At 42.4% G+C, this 18,727-nt stretch overlaps 1 long non-coding RNA gene and 1 pseudogene across 3 annotated transcripts in view; one reads left to right on the top strand and one right to left on the bottom strand.

Moving 5' to 3' along the window:
* The window catches only part of LOC135970237 (uncharacterized), a 149,926-nt gene that overhangs the window by 12,067 nt on the left and 119,132 nt on the right, over positions 1-18,727 (bottom strand). The window lies entirely within an intron of this gene.
* On the top strand, positions 470-11,843 carry LOC102145400 (zinc finger protein 131-like; annotated as a pseudogene).

Below are 18,727 nucleotides of genomic sequence, written 5' to 3'. Positions count from 1 at the left end.
CCCACTCTAAGTTGAAAATATCACAAGTTGAAAATGCATTTAATACACCTAACCTACCAAACATCATAGCGTAACCTAATGTAACTTAAACATGCGCAGAACATTTATATTAGCCTACTGTTGGGCAAAATCGTCTAATACAAGCTTGTCCAACCCATGGCCTGTGGGCTGCTAAAGCCCAGGAATAGCTTTGAATGCAGCGCAACGCAAACTTGTCAACTTTGTTAAAACATTATGAGACTTTTTGGTGATTTATTTTTAGCTCATCAGCTATCATTAGTGCTAGTGTAATTTATATGTGGCCCAAGACAATTCTTCTTCTTCCAATGTGGCCCAGGGAAGCCAAAAGACTGGACATCCCTGGTCTAAGACAAAGCCTATTTTATAATAAAGTATTGAATATCTCATGTAATTTATTGACTATTGTACTGAAAGTAAAAAGCAGAATGGTCATATGGGTACTTGAAGTATGGTTTCTACTGAATGCACATCATTTTTGCACCACTATAAAGTTGAAAAATCGTAAGTTAAGCCATCATGTGTTAGGGACTGTCTGTACATGAATATTCAAACAGCATTATTCTTTACAGCCAGAATGTGAAAGCAATCTGAATGTGCATCAATTGAATGAATAAATGAAATGTGGTGTAATGTTCGAATGCATTATACAACCATCGTTAGGGCTGAATAATGTACAACAGAATATTATTCAGCCATTGAAGGAATGAAGGACTGACTGACTGATGCTACAACGTGGGTGGACTTTGAAAACCTTATTCCAAGTGAAAGAAGCCAGTAACAAAAGACCACATGTTGTATTAATTAATTTATATGAAATGTCCAGAATAGGCAAATCGAGACAGCCAAAAAGCAGATTAATGGTTGTCAGGGGCTGGGAGGACAGGGGATGGGGAGTGACTACTTAACTGGTACAGAATTTCCTGTTCTGGAATTAGGCAGTGATGGTAGTTACACAATATTGTGAATGTACCAAAAGTCATGAATTGTATGATTTTAAATGGCTAAAATGATGAATTTTATGTTATATAAATTTTACCTCAATAAAAAAGTAATTTAACTATGACATATTAAATGATACTGATTCCAGAGAGACTGCATTGTAAGAAAAGATGTGTCTCAGGGTTGATAAAATGTGATATATTTGATGGCAGAAATCTGGAGCTTCTGGCCAGGCGCAGTGGCTCATGCCTGTAATCCCAACACTTTTGGGAGGTCAAGGTGGGTGGATCACTTGAGGTCAGGAGTTTGAGACCAACCTGGCCAACATGGTGAAACCCTGTCTCTACTAAAAATACAAAAATTAGAAAAAAAAATACAAAAATTAGGGTGTGGTGGTGGGTGCCTGTAATCCCAGCTACTTGGGAGGCTGAGGCAGGAGAATCACTTGAACCCAGGAGGTGGAGGTTGCAATAAGCCAAGATCATGCCACTGCACTCCAACCTGGGCAACAGAGAGAGACTTAGTCTCAGAAAAAAAAAAAAAGAAAGAAATGTGAAGCTTCTGTACAAATAGCATTGTATCAATTAGGAAATGAGTTGCTGCATTTAACAGAAAAACCCATATCAACAGTGATTTAAACAAGTTAGAAGTTTTTGTTTCACAGAAGTTCTGCTGTGGATAATCTGGGGCCCATGAACTCTCTCCATGGTTTGTACAGGGACCAGATTCCTATATGTCCTATATTCAGTATTTGGCTTCCATCCTCAGTGTTACTTTGTGGTCCAAGATGGCTGCAGAAGTATGAGCCATCATTTCCCATTCCAGGCATTCAGCAGGAAGTGGGAAAGGACAAAAATGCCTTCCTCTCGGCTAAGTCAGTCTCTCTGAGCAGAATAAAGACACGGTTAAATAAATACATACATCCAGAAAGTGGGGAAAGCTCTGCGAAAGCAGGATCCCCACCTGTTTCATCAGTGCATTCCCAGGACTTAGCAGGAGGAAGAGCACACTGAAGGTGCTAAAAAAAAATGTGTGAAATGAATGGATACCTTCGTGGATATGGATAAATACAACCATTTACATATTTTCAAAAATAATCAACAGGGAAATGTTATATGGGAAAGCAGAATATTACACTATATTTAGTGTAATCTCAATTTTATTGAAAAAGTATACGTATGCCTAGAAAAAGAGATTAGATACTAATGGATCAAGTGATTTTTCAAATATATAGTGAAATTGCTCTGATATTTTATTCATACTTTTATACATTTTTCAAAATTCTGCAATGAGCCAGAGTATTACTTTTTCTAATCAGAAAACAAATCAATAATCTTACAATTCATCTAGAAGAGGACTAATCCGTCTAAGTATTAAAAACAGGTAGCTAAGCGAATTAACACAGAAACAGAAAACACAATATAGTACGTTCTCACTTATAAGTGGGAGCTAAACCCTGGGTACACATGGACATAAAGATGGGAACAACAGACACTGGGGACTCCAAAAGGAGGGAGGGAGGGAGGGGGGCAAGGGCTAAAAAACCTTCCTGTTGGGTACTACGTTCACTGTCTGGTTGACCGGATCTACAGAAGCCAAAACCTCAGCATCACACAAGATACCCTTGTAACAAACCTGCCCGTGCACCCCCGAATCTAAAATAAATAAACAGATAGCAAGGCCTGGTGTGGTGGCTCATGCCTATAATCCCAGCACTTTTGGAGGCTGAGGAAGGAGGACTGCATGAGGCCAGGAGTTTGAGACCAGGTTAGGCAACCTGTCTCCCCAAAGAAAAAATTTTAAAAGCCAGAAAGAATGTTCCCACCCACCTCCAAAAAGTGCTCTCCTCAGCCGCCTTCCACCAAAATAAGATGGCTGGGTGTGGTGGCATGTACCTGTAGCCCTAGCTACTCAGAGGTTGAGGTGGGAGGATCCCTTCAGCCCAGGAGTTGGGGCTGCAGTGAGCCATGATCGCACCACTGTACTCCAGCCTGGGTGACAAAGCAAAACCCTGTGGCAAAAAATAATAATGATAAAATATACATTTAAAAACAACAGGTAGTGAACCTCTACACCAAAGAGAGTGGCCAACAGCCCCATCCAGCAACTTCGCTTTATTATTTTTGGAGAAGGAGGATGCTGATATCTATCTATAGGGACACCATGTGGAGTCACACCTATCCCTGCATTTCAAGGTGGCAAATTGTTTGTCTACTTAATAGTACAACATTTTTTTCAGCCTAATAGTTGAGCATATATACTCATTCTTTAAATGTGAAGACAGTTTTAAGGCACACAAGGAAAGTTATCCATTTATCAACGCAAACTGATCTTCAGCTTTCAGATCAAGATAACTTGCAAGTGATTGCACTGAACTTGGCACTTCTCAGCACAATGCATACGCACTGACACCTTGGAATTGTCTGTTTTCTCTCTGTCATGAGCTAAATTGTGTCCCTCACCACCAGCATTTCAAACATTGACATTTTAAACCTCAGTACCTCGGAATGTGAGCGTACTTGGAGATGGAGTCTTTAAGTAGGAAGTAAATTAAAGTGAGATCATGAGGGTGGGCCCTTATCCAACACGATCAGCGTCCTCTAAAAAGAGATCAGGACACAGACACGCAGAGGGAAGACCAACTGAAAACACACAGAGAAGACGGCCGTCTACAACCCAAGGAGAGAGCCTCAGAATACGCCAGCCCTGGCCACACCTTCATCTCCGAATCTCTGTGCTTGAAGCCACCCAGCCTGTGGTACTTTGTTATGGCAGCCTAAGCAAACCAATACACTCATCCATCCTGTTAATTATATGTTTGGTGACAGTGAGGGTTAATTTGACGTGTCAACTTAGCTTGGCTCTGATGCTCAGTTGTTTGGTTAAACACCAGTCTCGATGTTGCTACGAAGATATATTTTAGGTGTGATTAATATTTAAATATTTAAATCAGTAGACTTTGAGTAGAACAGATTTCCCTTTGTAATGTAGATGAGTCTCATCCAGTCGGTTGAAGGTCTTAAGAAAAATGACTGAGGTCCCTGAAGAAGACGGAATTCTGCCTTCAGACTCAACTACGATATCAACTCCTCCCAGAATTTCTAGCCCATTAGCCAGCCCCAACCTACCAACCCCCGAATCAAGAGCCAGTTCCTTAAAATAAATCTCTCTCTCTATATATATATGTATAGGTATATATTTCTATATATACACACACATATGTGTGTATATATTTATACACATACCTATCTGCATACATGCACGTATACATATAGGTGTATCCATATACACATGTATACATATATGTGTGTATAAATATATATACGTATAATTATGTATGATTCTGTTTCTCTGGAGAACCTCAACACAGTGACTAAGGACTGATGCTTCATCTACTTAATTCTGTGCCCTTGCTTGTTTTATTTAAAGTATTTTTAAATATTTTAATACATTTTAAAAGTATGAGGCATAAATATTTCCAATCGTATTTCTCATACTTTTCAAATGTAAAATACATTTACTTATTTCCAGATTTGTGGATGGAAGAACTGATCAAATACTTGCATCCACGCAAATTCATTCACTGGCGTGCTGTTCTCTCTCGTGTCTTAACGACGACCTCGAGCACTGCGAGAGGATGTTACCAGATGAGAGCCGGGGACAGGGCAGAGAGATCATCCGCAGGCCTTATGGTTACACCCATAGTGTGCTGGCAGCCAGGGAATTCCACGAGAATGAACAATCAGGGTTATAATTTTCAGCTCTGTTGCGAGTATCCTGCCTTTGCCTTTTGATCCTGCCTAATCTTGTTCTCCCCTGCACATTTGCTGCCTCATTCTTCCTTCAGGAATGGCAAGTTTTCTTTCTGCTAAGTACATAAACAGCTTCTAATCCAGCAGTCAGTCAGTTGAAGATGTACAGGGTTTGGCCAGGAGGAGAAACAGAGATGTGACAAACACAAGAGAGCAATGGGCGAGCCTGGGGAACGCCCATGCACGCGGAGTTCCTGGAGGGCAGGGCATGCAGGGGCACGGAGGATGAGGAATGTGCCCCACTCGCACCTGTGACCAGGGACACAGACGTGTGAGCCTCGCTGACAGAAGACAGCTGTGGGACCTGAGGGATCAAGAGCTTCACACAGCTAACAGAAAGACACATACCTGCCAATTTCTAATTTTCAAGAGGCTTCTCATGAAAGTGAGGGAATTTAGAGAAAAATAAAGGGCAGGGTGGCTCTGGGGAAGACTCACATGCCTGGGATGGCGCCAAAGAGGGGCTGGGCTTTGAAACAGTGAGAGATATGCGGCGGGGCCGGGCGCAGTGGTGCACGTCTGTAATCCCAGCACTTTGGGAAGCTGAAGCGGGAAAACCACTTGAGCCCAGGAGTTCAAGACCAGCCTTAGCAATAAAATGAGACCCCATCTCTACAAAAAAATTTTAAAAATTAGGCATGGTGGTACCCACCTGTAGTCCCAGCTACTTGGGAGGATGAGGTGAGAAGATCACTTATGCTCCAGAACTTAAGACTGCAGTGAGCTATGACTGCACCACTGCACTCTAGCCTGGGTGACAGAGCCAAACCCTGTCTCTTAAAAACAGGAAAAAAAAAAAAAAAAAAAAAAGGATATGAGGCAGCCCAGCAGCCCGCATGACAAAAGACACCAAAACCATTTGGGAAGTCTTACTCACCATAACAAACCAAGAGGCAGTATTGTCCAATAGAACTTTCTGGAGTGATGGAAATATTTTATATCTGTACTACCCAATATGATAGCCTCCAGGCATATGTCACTACTGAGCACTCAAAACATTGCTAGTGCCACTGAGCAACTGGCTTTTCCATTTTACTTAATTTTAATTAGAATTTAAAGGGCCACCTGTGGCTGGTGGCTGCCATATTGAACAGCACAGCATCAGGTGTTTGTAACACACTGATTGAAACACACTGATTGATGTGTCTCCCAGCATAGTTTGGGGAAGGAGTGCCACGAATAAATGAGCACATGATCCTCTTGCTACGGAATGCTCCACATCTGAATTATTAGCAATCTAAAGGTTGGGTGGAGCCGGTGAGAATGAAGACACCTCCTCTTTTTTTTAGGGTCTTTAGGAGACCCCAGTCTGGTCATCAGTTATAACCTGAGAAACAAAAGCTAAAACTTCCCACCTTTGGTCCGTTTCCAAATGTGGGACTGTTGTTTTTAGGTACCTCAATTTTTAGTAGATTTAGAAGAAAATCCCTCCAGCTGTAAGGGAGCTTTATAAATAGGAAAAAAATAACATTTGTCATATTTGCCTTGGGAGATTTGGCTCAGCCACGGACTCAGAAGCTCTGGGCAACCCCTCTGCATCCCCTCCCCTCACCCGTTCCATCTATACAGCTGAGAAAGAAAGGCTTTCTCTGGGTTTCTTTAAGGAAAAAGATTAGAACCATTATAAAGCATTTTAACAAATGCAAAGTACCCTTCTATATAAATTATAACATGTTTTTACTTACTTGATTTCTTCTTTTGGGGGGAAATGAAGCACTGCTTTTGCGTATGATATGGAAGAAGTTTAATAGCACAATTACAGCCGAGTCTTCAAAATACAGTAAGAGGCCACAGCCGCCTGTGTGTCCAACTGAGCGCACGTGCACCAGCGGGGCCCGAGCAGAGGGAGCACTCGGCTTTTGTGGGGGAAATGGAGGGAGAGCCATGGGTTAGGGATAGGGAAAGCTGTGGGGCATATTATGCCCTGGAAGGAGAAAGCACAAAACCAGAGGCTCTGAGGGACAGAGAGGAAGGAGGCCAGAGCATAAGGCAGAGCAAACCAACAGCCATGGAGGCTGAAGAGACGACGGAATGCCTACAGGAGTTCCGTGAATGTCAAAACACGATCCTCGACCAACTGAATGAACACGAGGGCAGGACTGCTTTACTGACATCACCCTGATTGTAGACGGACACCATCTGAAGGCTCAGAAGGCTGTTTTGGCTGCTTGCAGTAAGTTCCACAAATTATTATTATTATTATTATTATTTTGAGATGGAGTCACACTTTGTCGCCCAGGCTGGAGTGCAGTGACCCAATCCTGGTTTACTGCAACCTCTGCCTCCCAGGTTCCAGTGATTCTCCTGCCTCAGCCTCCCACGTAGCTGAGACTACAGGCACCCACCACCACACCCGACTGATTTTTGTATTTTTAGTGGAGACAGGGTTTTGCCAAGTTGGCAAGGCTGGTCTCGAACTCCTGACCTCAGGTGTTCTGCCCACCTCGGCCTCCCAAAGTGTTTACAGGGATTACTGTAATCCTTTCCAAAGGGATTATAGGCATGAGCCACCCGGCCCCACCGCCTTCTACAAATTCTTTCTGGAGTTTACCCAAGAACCTTTGGTGGAGATAGAAGGTGTTAGTAAAACAGCCTTTTGCCATTTAATTGAGTTCACATGTATAGCAAAATTAATGATACAACGAGGAGCAGCAGCCAGTGATGTATGGAAAGCAGCAGAACGTCTACAAATGCTAGAAGCCATCAAAGCCCTTGAAGTCAGGAACAAAGAAAGCTTCAGGCCGGGTGCAGAGGCCCACGCCTGTAATCCCAGCACTTCGGGAGGCCGAGGCAGGCAGATCACCTGAGGTCAGGAGTTCAGGACTGGCCTGGCCAACATGGTGAAACTCCATCTCTACTAAAAAATACAAAATTTAGGCCAGGTGCGGTGGCTCACACCTGTAATCCCAGCACTTTGGGAGGCCAAGGTGGGTGGATCACGAGGTCAGGAGATCGAGACCATCCTGGCTAACACTGTGAAACCCCGTCTCTACTAAAATTACAAAAAAAAATTAGCCGGGCGTGGTGGCGGGCGCCTGTAGTCCCAGCTACTCCGGAGGCTGAGGCAGGAGAATGGCGTGAACCCAGGAGAAGGAGCTTGCAGTGAGCCAAGATCACGCCACTGCACTCCAGCCTGGGTGACAGAGTGAGACTCCGTCTCAAAAAAAAAAAAAAAAAGAAGAGAAATTTTCAAAATGTTTCCTAAATCTCATTGTCACCTGTCCTCTAATCTGATGCCTTGTCAGTCCCTGGTTATGTGATCAAACCATTAGGCTCTACCTATAAATCAGTATGAATCCTCTCCTCACTTATTGTTCATAAATCAGCAAGGAGTCTTATGCCAGATGATCTCACCTTTAACAAACAGTAGACAATAAGACAACGGGCCATAATGCTTCAAGTCCTATCCCATGGGAGTATTTTCCTACTCCATTTTCTTTCATGATTATCTCTGATAGGGGTTACAATGCCACTACGTTCTGTTGCTGGCCATTATAAAGAGACATTATGTTGCCTTTTCCAAGACCACCCTGGACCGCCACACCCCCATCCTGGGCCTATAAAAACCCCCAGACCCTAGCAGGCACAGACACAAGCAATGAGATGTGGAGAGGAACACAGCGGCAGAAGTGCACGCAGGCGGCTGGACATGCAGCGGAGCAGGGGAGCGGAAGAGCACGGGCACAGGCACAGGCACCCGCAGAGCTGGCAGGCCATCAACCCAACCGGCGGAACGCGGATGCCCTGGGGAAATTGGCAGGGGCGGTAGGAGAACAGTCTGACCGCTGAGCGGCCTGACTCTAAGGGGAAAACCACCTTCCCACTCTATGCCCCTTTTGGCTTCCCATCCATGGGCCGAGAGCTACTTCCACCATTCAATAAAATCTGCACTCCTACCCCAAGCCCACATGTGATCCGATTTTTCCGGTACACTAGGGCAAGAACCCTGGGCTACAGAAAGCCTTCTGTCCTTGTGATAAGGCAGAGGGTCTAATTGAGCTGATTGGCACAAGCCGCCTACAGACAGCAAAATTAAAAGAGCACCTGTAACACACGCCCACTGGGGCTTCCGGAGCTGGAAACATTTACCCCGAGACACTGCCTTGGGGTTGGAGCCCACGACCACGACCTGCCCGCTAGGTGTTTGCGCCGCAGGTACCGAAGAAGCTAGCCGCGCACCCACCACACACCCTGTGAGGGGGATAAGGGAGCTTTTCCTGTTTCAGTACCACCAAGGTGACAGAAAAGGGCAGATTAAAGAAGACGTCAGCTGTGCATCTGACCCCACAAGCAAACGGGAACACGTGAAATCACACTTCACTGAGAGTTTCAACTGTGAAATATGCAGTAAAAGGTATCTTCAGGAGAGCGCATGGAAACAGCACCTGAATTGTGACCCACCTTGAAGAACGTGGAGGCAGTAAGAAGCAAAGAACTGGGGGAAAAAATTCATGTTTGTCAGTACTGTGAGAAACAGTTTGACCATTTTGGACATTTTAAAGAACATCTTCAAAAACATACAGGTGAAAAACCTTTTGAATATCCAAATTGTCATGAACAATTTGCTAGAAACAGCCCCTCAAATGTCACCTCACTGCATGCCAAACGAGTAGGGGCAAAAAAAGAAAGAAAGAAGCTCTATGAATGCCAGGTCTGCAACAGCGTGTTTAACAGCTGGGACCAGTTCAAACATCACTTGGTATACATACTAGAGATAAACCCAACCATTATACTTTATGTGACTTGTGGTTTATGCAAGGAAATGAATTAAGGAGGCATCTCAGTGATACAATATTTCAGAGCATCTAGTAATGGAAGAAGTTCTTTCAGTAGAAACACGTGTACAAGCTGAACCTGTGACATCAATGATATTACAGAACAAGCTGGGAAGGTGCATGTGCTCCTACTGTTTCAGGTCCAGGTGGATTCAGCACAAGTGACCGTGGAACACATCCACCCAAATCCACGCCAGGACAGCCAGGTGCCCGACACACACAAGTGAGCTTCCAGAGCGGGCCCAAGTGGGTTGAATTCAGTGGGCTGAATTCAGCCTGAAGAGGGTACTGGAGTACATGGAGAGGAGCTGCATGTGGAATGGGTAAATCAGATGCCAGTGGAAGTACAAAGTGAACTTCCAGAAGCAGGCTGGGTCCACATGACCCCAGAAATCATGACCCAAGAGGAGACAGAGCCTAGCCAAGCAGATGCTGATGAGGCTGCCAGGGAAGATCACGAAGATGCTGAGGATTAGAGACATGCCCACAGCACATTCTGAAGCTGAAAAGGCAGAGAATGAGGACAGAACAGTTACGCCGGTTTTAGAATGAAATTACACATGAATATACTTTTAAATATACTTGTTGGGTTTTTGAACTGATTTGAACTGATTTGAAGGCAGTATGACTGTCCTTAAGCTAACAGACAAGTGGACCAAAGTTAAGCTATTTCCTGTTGTTTCTGTTTCGGTTGGAACAAGTCGATTCCCCTCCCCCAACTTAATGCCACAGCAGAGGAATCTTTTCCATAACTTAAATGGGTTATATTCTTATAACGCAGAGGGGTACGAATGTAACTATTTTCATTGTGGTAAAAGTTCTCCCTATTCTCTTTTCCAGGTCATGTTCTTCCTCAAATTTTTTCCGTATTGTGAAATCAAACTTAAATTATTAGAATAAAAGTTTATGTATTCTAATGTATGGTAGAAAATCGAATATATAGGAAATACAAGGCTGCATGATGAAAAGTACATTGTTACTGTATGGCTGAATTTTGGCTTCTGGCTTTCTCTAGTCTGAACAAATGTTCTTGTCTAGCCCGGTAGTCACCAAAGCGTCTCTGCAACAGGAAGAGTCGTGGTGGGGAAATTTCTAGATTATTAAAACACACACACACATACCCATGTGCCTTTTCAAAACCGACTAAACTCCTATAAAGCATCTCTGGTTCTTTCAAAGTTTGTATTGTAAGAAGCAATGTAGACAATGCTATGATACTTTATATTTTTCCTTATAATGACAACCAACAGTTCTTTTCACTTAAGTTAGGTTAAGAAATTTTATTTAGTGGTAGCTGAAGGGCAATTTTCAATTGGGAAAATTCATTGACATCTGTGGTAAACTTTGTTTTGATGAAAGTTGCACTAGTATTTTACCACCAGATGAAAAAAAAGAGGAGCATCATTTAAAAATTAATGTATTTAAAATAAAGTACAGAGAAAAACATGTCTATAATTATCAGGCTTTGTTTTGAATGGAATCTTTTCCCTCAATCCTTAAAGACCCCGTGCTATAACTTTTAAAGCCATACAAATAAAAGTGCTAAACTGTGAACTTAAAAGTAGATGCATAAATATTTTAAATCAGTATTACTTAGAAAATAAAATCTAACAAACACATTTTTAAAAATAGAGTAAGAAACTTCACAAAATGATCTCAAGGTAAGAAACATACAATTGGTTTCACATGTCAGTTTTTAAGAGATTTGTTACAGACTGAAAGGGGAGTGACTGGTTGCAGTAGACACTGTGACCAGCTTTCAAACAATGATCGTGCCTTGAGTCATTTCTGAGAAATCGGTAAACAAATTCTTTCACTTTTACTGCTGCATTATGTTGCTCAAACCCATCTGCTTTGTACCCATTTGAAGGCTCCATCACACATTATTTTGGAAATGGTCATCCTGAGTCAGACTGAGTAATCCCAGTTAATGAGTTTGGTTTCCCTCTCATCTGGTTTTTACTCAATCCTCTGTATCTATCCCATTTTTTTTTCCTTTCCTCAGAGATGCCAGACCACATCATCCTAAACACTAATGAGCAAGAAGGAAATTTCCATGTTAGTGGAGGGACCCACTAAGGTTAGGGTGCCATACAATGTACTGTCCAAACCAAGACGTGTTAGAGAATGAACGGGGACCATTTTAATAATTCTGCTGGGGCAGTAAGAATAAACTGAATACCCCAACTAAAGAAATAAACAAAAAACATATGTAAAGGTGGTCAACTTCATTAGTTATCAAAGCAAAAACAAAATGAGACCATCGTACACCCACCACATTTGCAAAAATTAAAAAGTACAACAGGCCGGGTGCAGTGGCTCGTGCCTGTAATCTCAGCACTTTGGGAGACCGAGGAGGGCAGATCACGAAGTCAGGAGATCGAGACCATCCTGGCTAACACGGTGAAACCCCGTCTCTACTAAAAAATACAAAAAATTAGCCAGGCGCGGTGGCGGGCACCTGTCGTCCCAGCTACTCTGGAGGCTGAGGTAGGAGAATGGTGTGAACCCGGGAGGCGGAGCTTGCAGTGAGCCGAGATCACACCACTGCACTCCAGCCTGGGTGACAGAGCAAGACTCCGTCTCAAATAAATAAATAAATAAATAAATAAATAAATAAATAAAATAATACCAAGCATTGGTAAAGATATGGAGCAACAACTTGTAGTGTTGGGAGCGCATTTTAAATCACTTCTGAAAACAATTTCACATGATCTAGCAGAGACGAACATGCATGCGTCTTACAATTCAGCAACTTCACTCCCATGAGACAGGTACTAGAATATTCACAGAAGCATTGTTTCCAAAAACCTAAAACTGAAAACAATACAAATATACCTTAACATTAAAATTGATACATGTATTATTTATCAAAAATAACTGACTGATTACTTGACTGAGTGGGTCTCACTATATTGCCTAGGCTGGTCTTGAACTCCTGGGCTCAAGCAATCCTCCTGCCTCAGCCTCCTGAGTAGCTGAGATTACAGGTGCATGCCTGGCAAAATAGATACATTAAAAAATAGCTACATTCATCTATACAGATAAACCTTATAAACACTGCATTTACTGAAAGAAACAAATTAAAATACTGCCACTTATATAAGTTCAAAATAGCTCAAACTAAACAAAAGTACATGCTTTGGTGGTAAAACTGTAACTAAAAGCGTTGCTCTCATTAACCCCAAAGTTAGGATGGTGGTGAGCTCCTTGAGAGAGGGAAGGGCACATAAAGGAGAGGCTTCTAAGATCTTGGAATTATTTTATTTATTAACCTGGATGATGGTTACATAGAATTTATTATCTCTCAAAGTAGAAAAACATTGTATAAACAGAATGATATAAGAAGTGTGAAGGAGGGCCCAGAGCAGTGATTCATGCCTGGAATCCCAACACTTTGGGAAGCCAAGGTGGGCGGATCACTTGATCCCAGGAGTTCAAGACCAGCCTGGCCACCATGGCAAAACTCTGTCTCTACAGAAAATACAAAAATTAGCTGGGTGTGGTGGCATGCGCCTGTAGTCTCAACTACTTGGGAGGCTGAGACACGAGAATTGCTTGAACCCAGGAGGTCCAGGCTGCAGTGAACCAAGATCACGCCACTGCACTCCAGTCTGGGTGACACAGCGAGACCCTTTCTCAAAAACGAAATTTGTTTTTAAGCGTAAAATGTGTGATAACCATTAGAGCTGGTTATCTTCTGGGCATCGATATGATTATTTCTCGTGGCTCTTTGTGGCTGGGTAGGGCCATGTAATCAGTCTGGCCAATAACTTGTGATCAGAGGTGATGTGTGTTAGCCGGGCACGGTGGCTCAAGCCTATAATCCCAGCACTTTGGGAGGCCAAGGCAGGTGGATCATTTGAGGCTAAGAGTTGGAGACCAGCCTGGCCAACAAGGTGAAACCCCCTCTCTATTAAAAATACAAAATTTAGCCAGGCGTGGTGCTGGGTGCCTATAATCCCAGTTACACAGGAGGCAGAGGCAGGACAATCACTTGAGCCCAGGAGGAGGTTGTAGTAAGCCGAGATCACACCACTGCACTCCAGCCTGGGCAACAGAGCAAGGCTCTGTCTCAAAAAAGGAAGGAAGGAAGGGAGGGAGGGAGGGAGGGAGGGAGGGAGGGAGGGAAGGAGGGATAGAGGGAAGAAGGGGGAGGGGGAGGGTCATTTCCAGGCCAAGCGTTTGGTTGCCTTTGCAGCGCCTCCAGAGCCTTCTTTTCCCCTGACATGGTGACTGGCACTATGGCTCCCTCAGCCCATAGTGAGGACAGCATGGACTGGGGTCCTCAGCCAACCTGCAACCTGCAACGTACGGTGAGCAAGAAGGAAATCTTTGTTGTTTTAAGCCACTGCAATCTGTTACCACAGCATTACCCTGCCTTTCCTGATGATAAAGAGAATGTCAGGAAGAGGTGGGTTCAGGGAAGGCAGGCAACATTTAAGATGAGACCTGGTTACTGGAAAAAAGGAGTTAATCCTGGAAAGAGTTGAAGAAAGAGCATTTCCAACAGAAGAAACTGTTGAATACTAAGACCTTGCAGTGGGAATGAATTTTGAGGAACAAAAAGAGTGCCAGTGAAAAGAGTGGTAAGAAAAGCCAAGAGAACAATAAAAAATGCGATCAGAAAGGTTGGCAGGGACCATAGCATGTACACACTGTAGACTGTGGTCAAGAATTTGGTGTTTACTCCTAGGCAGCCACTGGTGGGTTCAGTTCGGAGGATGATGAGATACAGATCACGTTTTAAAGGGGGGTAATTCTTGTGCCATGTGGAGGATGTGTTGGGGAGGCCAAGCATGGAACCATGGAGCCCACTTAGAAAGCAGGTACTGGTGAGAAATGATGGTGCCTTGAACTTCAGTGGTAGCAGGCAAAAAAGAAGTAAAATTTGGGGAATGTGTTTTGCACGTGCATCTGGCAGAAGGCAATTGAGGGATCACAGATGACTCTTATGTTTTTCTTTTTTCTTTTTTTTTTTTAGACGAAGTCTCGCTCTGTCGCCCAGGCTGGAGTGCAGTGGCACGATCTCAGTTCACTGCAACCTCTGCCTCCTGGGTTCAAGCGATTCTCCTGCCTCAGCCCTCGAGTAGCTAGGACTATAGGCGCCCGCCACCACACCCATCTAATTTTTTGTATTTTTAGTAGACATGGGGTTTCACCGTGTTAGCCAGGATGGTCTCGATCTCCTGACCTCATGATCTGCCCAAACTGCTGGGATTATAGGCATGAGCCACCGCACCCAGCCAACCCTTAAGTTTTTCAGTTGAGCAGTTATTTGATGGGGTTATTTACTGAAATGCGGGCAAATGAGAACAGGCTTGAAGAGAGGGAATGAAGTTAATTTTTACTGTCTTAGCTTTCATATCCATTAGACATCCATGTGCGTATGTTAAATGAACTACTAGACAGATAACCCCATTTCTCAAGGGAATGTCCAAAACTGAAAATGTCTACATTTGGGAGTCACTAGCATGTAAGTGATATTTAAATCAAGGGAGTAGATTAGATAATCTAGAGACGGAATCAATCTATCTGTCTGTCTGTCTGTCTGTCTGTCTATCTATCTATCTATCTATCTATCTATCTATCTATCTGTCTATCTTGAGATGGAGTTTCGCTCTGTCACCCAGGCTGGAGTGCCATGGCGTGATCTTGGCTCACTGCAACTGCTGGCTCCCAGGTTCAAACGATTCTCCTGCCTCAGCCTCCCAAGTAGCTGTGATTACAGGCACCCGCCACCATGCCCGGCTAATTTTTGTATTTTTAGTAGAGACGGGGTTTCGCCATGTTGGCCAGGCTGGTCTTGAAATCCTGACCTCAGGCAATCCACCCACCTCGGCCTCCCAAAGTGTTGGGACTACAGGCATGAGCCACCACTCCCGGTCTAGAGAGAGAATTTAAACAGAGGAAAAAAAAAAAAAAAGATGTGGAAATAGGTGAAAAATACTGACAAACCTGTGGTCACCAGAGCCAAAGGAAAAACGTATTTTGAGTGCTTTTGAGAGGTCAAGTGAGACATGAGTATTGACAGTATTTTAACATGGAGGCTATCGGTAGCTTTGATAAGAAAAGCTTTAACAGAGTTAGGGAGGGGAAAGCCAGATTAAGGAAGCTGAAGAGAGAATGGAAGAGAATGAAGAAAGAAAGGAAGAGAATTTCCATAGGTTTCACTCTGATAGGGAACCAAGAGTGAGATAGAGCCTGGGTGGAGTCCCATGGGAAGGGCAGATTTCTCTTCTCCTAAGATGGGAGGTACTGGGGTGTGTTTATCTGCTGATGCTGTTGAGTAAGAGGAGTGAACTGAAGATGAAGGAGATTAATAGGTTAATTCACAAGGGAGGAAATGGGTCTGATCCAGAGGAGAGATCCTTCAACCAAGGAGGGTAAATGCAGGCAGATGTTGGTCTTACCGATGAAACTACAAAGAATTGCTCTTTAATTGTGGCTATTTTTACTTAGTTATGAACAACATAAATGGAATAATATTTCATGAATATTAAATAAAAACTGAATAAAGACCTGAAACTGCATATTGAAAGGATTCCCATGAAGCAAATAATGGAAGGTCCCACATATTTCTTGGTTAATATTAAATGTTAAGAGCAAAGAATAAATTCTATCAGCATGTAAACAGAAAATAAAGTTAACAAACAAAGGAAAAAGCCAGGCTGCATTTTGGTCCAGCCATAATGGAATAGTTTATATCAAGATTATAAATCTCCTACAGAAAACAACTGTAAAAGATATGCCATATACATTAAAAAGCTGTTTTAAATTATTTGGAGAGCGTGTAACTAAGACAGGATTTGAGGAACTGTGATACCTGAGACTAATGAGGCCAACCTCATGTTTACTGCCTTCTTCCTTCAAGGCACTTGCTATTTCACAGCAAAGCAAGGGAACAGAGGCCCAATAGAAACAGCAGATGGAATTTAGGAAATATGGCTCATAATTCAAAAATGATACAATTGTATAAGCAGAAAATTAAAAAGAATTGTCAGATGGACTATTAGAAGTAATGATTAGCAAGGACATGGGACACAAGATTTATATTAAAAAGTCAATAATATTTTTTACAGTGAGGCTCAAAGGACTTTGTTGAAGGCTACACTCTAAAATACTAAGGCATTAAACGCATATTTTAAATTTGCCCATTAAGTTTTGGGGTGGTTGAGAAATTAAGTAAAAAAATTTCCAAATAACATGCAGAAGTTGTTTTTAAGCTTAAAATCTCATATTTTAGCTACACCCACACAGATGATGCAGAAAACAGCTGAATTTCAGTGTATCTGAATGGTCCAGATTATGTTCCTTCCAAAAGAGATAGTTTTACGTACGATCATTTTTCATACGAAGCATATAAAAAGTCACCCAGAAACTACCACGTATTTACCACACAGACATTGTCCATCTTTATCTGTAATTCAAAACCATGTAATTCTTCTTATGCAACAGAATGCAGTGTGTGAGAAGTATGCCAAGAGAAGAGTAAAAAAAAAAACCAGGAGCCGGGCACGGTGGCTCACGCCTGTAATCCCAGCACTTTGGGAGGCCAAGGCGGGTGGATCACAAGGTCAGGAGATCCAGACCATCCTGGCTAACATGGTGAAACCCCGTCACTACTAAAAATACAAAAAATTAGCCGGGCGTGGTGGCGGGCGCCTGTAGCCCCAGCTACTCAGGAGGCTGAGGCAGGAGAATGATGTGAACCCGGAAGCGGAGCTTGCAGTGAGCCGAGATGGCGTCACTGCACTCTAGGCTGAGTGACTGCAGACTCTGTCTCAAAAAAAAAAAAAAAGAAAAGAAAAAAGAAAAAAAAAATCAGAATACATTCATTAAAAAAAAATTAAAAAAAAAAAAAACTCAGCTGAGTGCGGTGGCTCACGCCTATAATCCCAGCACTTTGGGAGGCCGAGGCAGTGGATCACCTGTGGTCAGGAGTTTGACACCAGCCTGGCCAAAATGGTGAAATCCCCTCTCTACTAAAAATACAAACATTAGCCAGGCGTTGTGGCCCAGCTACTCGGGGGACTGAGGCAGGATAATCACTTGAATCCAGGAAGCAGAGGTTGCAGTCAGCCGAGATTGCGCCACTGTACTCCAGCCTGGGTGACAGAGTGAGACTCCGTCTCAAAATAAATTAATTAATTAATTAAATAAATTTTAAAATTTTTAATTCAATGCTATTTTTATACACTAACAACAACAACAACAAAATTAGACCATGGAATTTGTAAAAACCAGGTTGGCCTTACGTTCTGTCCCAATATGTGATGTCAGAAAATAACAGAACATTGCCTAACAAGTTTTTTTCCTTTAAAATTATACTATTTATTTGATATAAACTCAGAGTATTTTATCAAGTTACTTCCTGCTCCCCCATGAATAGAATTAATTCTGGTTAATGTGGTCAGCCCAAATACAGTTCTAACAAGTTTGGAGGGGAAATGTTTGTCATCTGTGTAAGGGTGTGCTTGTTTTCATGGTGAAATTATGGTGTTCCTTCGTTGTGGCTATTTTCCAGTAAAAATTATGATGCTGTACTTCAGCTACCTGTAAGAAGAATCAACATAAAGAATTCATGAATGATCAAAACACTTTGAAAAGACTGGTGGTTAAGTATCAAATGATTCAAAAACAAGTAATTTTAAGATACCTTTAAGTGTACTTACAAAACATACCTGTTAGGCACGTGTACAAAATATAACTTTTGGAGTAACAAATGGACAAAAATAACAGGCAGGGCATAACAAAGTTGGACAGTAGAATTCTATTTTGTCAAATATAATTCTGTGTTTCATTCATTAGGTGTTAGATAATTATTAACTTAAGTTTATTTGTAGCTTTTTATTGAAATATCAGATGTACATATAAAGTGTACAGCTCACTGAATTTTCACAAAATGAATACACGCACTTGAAAAAACTGCAGAGATCAAGAAACAAAAAACATGATTCACATCTGAGAAGGATAAATATATTTTGGAAAATTAAAAGTGCCACTAGCACAAAATTAAAAAGTAAAACTACCCCACCAAAACTGTAACATTAATGAAACTGCAGTTCTCTTCAGTCAACAGCAGAGGGTGCCCTTGAACTGTGAAATATAGTCAGCCAACTAAAATCTTTACCCTTGCCTGATATTGCTGGTGCCAGAAAAAGATGGGACATTTCCAGA

Source organism: Macaca fascicularis, chromosome 3 (genome assembly GCF_037993035.2).
Source record: "Macaca fascicularis isolate 582-1 chromosome 3, T2T-MFA8v1.1".
Taxonomy (NCBI): Eukaryota; Metazoa; Chordata; class Mammalia; order Primates; family Cercopithecidae; genus Macaca; species Macaca fascicularis.
This window is presented reverse-complemented; position numbering and strand designations above follow the sequence as displayed.